Source organism: Brassica napus, unplaced genomic scaffold (genome assembly GCF_020379485.1).
Source record: "Brassica napus cultivar Da-Ae unplaced genomic scaffold, Da-Ae ScsIHWf_2710;HRSCAF=3471, whole genome shotgun sequence".
Classification (NCBI taxonomy): Eukaryota; Viridiplantae; Streptophyta; class Magnoliopsida; order Brassicales; family Brassicaceae; genus Brassica; species Brassica napus.
The window spans coordinates 1-4,667 of NW_026015993.1; the positions used below are offsets into that span (position 1 = coordinate 1).

Below are 4,667 nucleotides of genomic sequence, written 5' to 3' on the forward strand. Positions count from 1 at the left end.
TAAATTTTTTAAAAACAATCCTATTATAACAATTAATTTTAATAATTGTTTAAATATTGCTTTTTAAATTTATATCTAATAATCAATCTTTTAAAATTTTCATCTAATTTCTCCTTTTAATTTTTAAATCTATTAATCGAATTTTATAAATAATTTTTATAAAGTCAATTTATTTTCTTCCATTCTAATGTCATTATTTTATTTATTTATATACTAAAATCATACAACTATACACAATTAATGTAACTAGTAAATAAATTAAGTTAATATATTTTGAATTTAATGTGTAAGTTTTTTGGTGTTGTCAAGAAAATATAATGGGTGTAGGCTTTTTTGGCTTCTCTCTCTATATATATACTACACAATCTGCTCTCAAAACCAACAAGCCACCAATCTCTTCTCTGCTCCATATCTTCTCTTCTCTCACTAGAACCAAACAATGCTCAACCGTTGCTTCTTCTCCAATCGTTCTTGTTCTGTCTCTTCAATGTAAGCAAAACTCTTCGACTCATAACTGCTGTTTCTAGAATGTGATTCGATGGTTCTGTCTTTTTCATTTTGATTTGTCTGATTATCATCATCATTATTTATTATATAGTCGATTGATGAATTTGCGGTTACTGGTTTTGGTTTGATCTCTTGATGTTGAATCAATGCTTGGGGGTAACGCAGGTTGCCTTTGTCGGAGGACGGTTAATCGGCGGCGGTTTCTCGGCGCAGGAGAATCCATTCACTCCCAAAGCATCTCTTGTCCGTTACTGGAAAAGAGATCCGCAGCGACAAATCATCCATCAGATCGGAGTTCCTCATCTCCAAGGCTTCACCGCTTAACGCGGTCGAGTCCGCCACTTTCGCCAAACTCGCCGCCCAGAACTCGCTCCCGACTCGTTTCCCGGACTTCTGCTCTCCGCCGCGAACCTCTTCTGCTTCCCGGATTTATCCCCGAGCCTCGAGCAGCACAACGCCGACGTCAAGTTCTCCGTCTACGACCAGAAAAACTTCACCAACTACGGCAATGCCGCCGCCGGCGGCGTTGACTCGTTCAAAACCTACTCCAAAGACGGCAACGTCGTCACCGATTCGTTCCGGAGATACAGCCGCAACGCCGCCGGTCACGACGATAAGTTCACCGTCTACGGCGACAGCAGCAACGTCGTGGAGGAAAACTTCAACTCCTACGGGACCTTCGGAACCGGCGGCACCGGAGAATTCACCAACTACCAAAACGGCGTTAACAACCCGACGAGCCGATTCACGGCGTACTCCGACGGCGGCAACGGAAAGGCTCAGTCTTTCAAAACCTACACTCACGAGGCCAACGCCGGGAACGGCCAGTCATTCACGAGCTACGGCAAGAACGGGAACGGAGTGCCGAACGAGTTCGCCTCGTACGGCGTCTCCGCGAACGTAATCGGCTCCGGCTTCTCGAACTACGGCGAGAAAGGAAACGCCGCCAACGACTCCTTCACGAGCTACGGCAGCGACGGGAATGTCCCGCAGAACAACTTCAAAAACTACGGCGCCCTCCGGCAACGCCGCCTCCGACACGTTCGCGAACTACAGAGACAAATCCAACGTCGGAGACGACTCCTTCTCCTCCTACGCTAAAGACTCAAACTCCGGTACGGCTAAATTCACTAATTACGGTCAGTCATTCAATCCCGGTTCGGAGACATTCACCGGTTATGGCAAAGGAGCCGAAGGACACAAGATCAGCTTCAAAACCTACACGCCCAACTCCACTTTCAAGGACTACGCCCAAAACGGCGTCGGTTTCGCGAAGTACAACGTCTCCTCCACGTCAGCAACCCTCGGCGATGGCAAAACCGTGAATAAGTGGATCGAGCCGGGCAAATTCTTCAGAGAGGCGTCGCTTAAAGAAGGCACAGTGATTCCTATGCCTGACATTAAGGATAAATGCCTAAAAGGTCGTTTTTGCCCCGGAGCATCATCTCGAAGCTCCCCTTCTCCACCTCCAAGCTCGCCGAGATCAACAAGATCTTCCACGCCGGAGAGAACTCCACGATGGAGAAGATCATCTCCGACGCGGTGACGGAATGCGAGAGGTCGCCGAGTGTTGGAGAGACGAAGCGGTGCGTTGGTTCCGCGGAGGATATGATCGATTTCGCCACGTCGGTGCTTGGCCGGAGCGTGGTGCTGCGAACGACGGAGAATGTGGCGGGGTCGAAGCAGAAGGTGGTGATCGGGAAAGTCAACGGGATCAACGGCGGGAAAGTGACGAAAGCTGTGTCGTGTCACCAGAGTTTGTACCCGTATCTAATGTATTACTGCCACTCCGTCCCTAAGGTTCGGGTCTACGAAGCGGATCTTCTTGACTTGAAGAGTAAGACCAAGATCAACCACGGGATCGCCATCTGTCACATTGACACGTCATCGTGGGGCCGAAGCACGGAGCTTTCTTAGCTCTTGGGTCGAAACCGGGTCTGATTGAGGTTTGTCACTGGATATTTGAGAACGACATGAACTGGGCCATCGCTGATTAAAACCGGGTCGGGTCTGGATCTATCATGCTTTTTTTTAAGTATTAAATATGAATATTATCTTATCGCCGAGATTTGAATAGAGGAATGTTAATTTTCTACTATTGTTATATGTTTTCCTAAGCTTTTACAGTAACAGTAAAGACTTGTTACTGATTTGTTTGTGGCGGCACGAATAATATTTAAGATATTCAGTGAATGTTTGTTGACGCTATTTATGATGATTATAGCTGGTTGGTTGGATTGGCTGATTGAATATTTATTTTATCTATAAATGAAGGGGTTATGATATGGATTTAACATGTGTATATTATAAGAAGTCGTTATATAGTTATATATATTGAAAGAAAAGATAAAAGAATAGGCCTGGACATAAAATCCATAATCCGAAATCCGAACCGAAAAAATCCGATCCATACCTGGTCCGAAATGTAAAAAATACTCGAATGGATCTCGTAAGGTGGTACAAACATATCTGAACCCGAAGTGTTATTAACCGAACCCGAACGGGTAACCCGAAAACCCGAAAAAATCAAAAAATCCGAAAAGATATCCGAAGAAACCGGTCCGAATGTCCAAACTAATATACAATGTAATTATATGAAACATGAATATTATTTCAAATATTCAATTTCATATTTATTTTTATATGGTATCTAACAATAAGTATTTAAAATTTAAATAACTACTTTAAATACTTAATTATATATAAATAAGTATATATTTCTTATGTTTTGCTTTTAAATTTTAGATTTTATTTCAGGTATATCCGAACCGATCCGATATAACCTGAATCCGAATGATATATGGTTACTTTATGGGTTCTATGATGTGATACAAAACCGATCCGAACCCGATGTGTTATATCCGAACCCGACCCGTACTTACAAATTTACTAAAATATGACTTAGGAGGTGTCATAAAAAGAACCGAAATCCGAAAAATCCGATCCGAATACCAACGGATACCCGAACGCCCAGGCCTGATAAAGAAGATGGAGACAGCGATGGTGTTTCAATACATGTGCTGAGTTGTATGTCCTTTGGATGTAGGCGTGTAGAAAGATGAGGTGGACTCTATGTGCCACCCAATTTTTTGTTTAGAACATTTTGGTTTAAAATACTATGAAAATTAAAGGAGATGGAGAAAAGGAGAGAGTCACGAGCTGCCTATATTACAATGGGACAGATGCGTAATGAGGGTAACACACTTGGCGCTTTGGCTGCTGAGAACATTGTTTATATGAACTTTTTACGTGTTTGTTTTTATTTTGTTGGGAGTTTTCGGAAGCCGACATTACATTTATAACTTGGCTCGTGAGATTAATTTGTTTGAGTACTTGTGCATTACTGAATCCGTGATAGGGGAGCCGACGTTACATTTACAATTGTAAATTAGTTTTAAGTTTAAAGTTTATAATAATATAATTTTAAATTTAACAAATTTTAAATTATAATTTAGTTGATTTTGACAATATCTGTTTTTAAATGGTAGCAAACTAGCGAGAGTACAAAGAATACAAAGTTATGTTCAGTTCTAAAACGTTTTTCATAGGCTCTCGTCGGTGCTAAAAAGCATTGTCATCACATAAAGGTAACTAATAATCTTTCAGATTTTTTGTTGTGTTTAGATCACCTTCGCATTTCAATAACATCGTTATCCGTCTATTCAACTTTTTAACATCAATTAATTACGTAGATTTGGTTATTTTCTACTGGATAGATAATACTCTGTTGTCTTACTCTAATTAGGAATTAACGCGTTAACAAACAGTTTTTCCGATAGCTGGTTCAAATTTGTGCAAGTCCATATTATCAATAGCTGGCTCCAAATTTGTGTAAACTATATGCCAAAAGTCCAAAATTTTCCAAATATACAACAGCTTGTCTTTAATACATGAAATCCGGAGAAACAAAACACACCAAACTTCTTAATAAGAACATGTAAATACTATTTTGTTTACAAAAAAAAACATGTAAATACTATTTGTCTCATCATACGTAACTTAACTTCCAACGTAAACAAAACTGTCGAAGACAAATCAGCATGTGGATCTACTTAATTTTCTCCCCAATCATCGAAGCAAATAATGGATTTGCATCATCATTTGTTGAAACCCCTACTCTTTATTAACTTTGACATATTTTTCATATTTTTAACAAATTA

At 40.5% G+C, this 4,667-nt stretch overlaps 1 pseudogene; it reads left to right on the top strand.

The window, feature by feature from the left end:
* Nucleotides 1-317: 317 nt before the first annotated feature.
* Nucleotides 318-2,715, top strand: LOC125601990 (annotated as a pseudogene).
* Nucleotides 2,716-4,667: the final 1,952 nt, after the last annotated feature.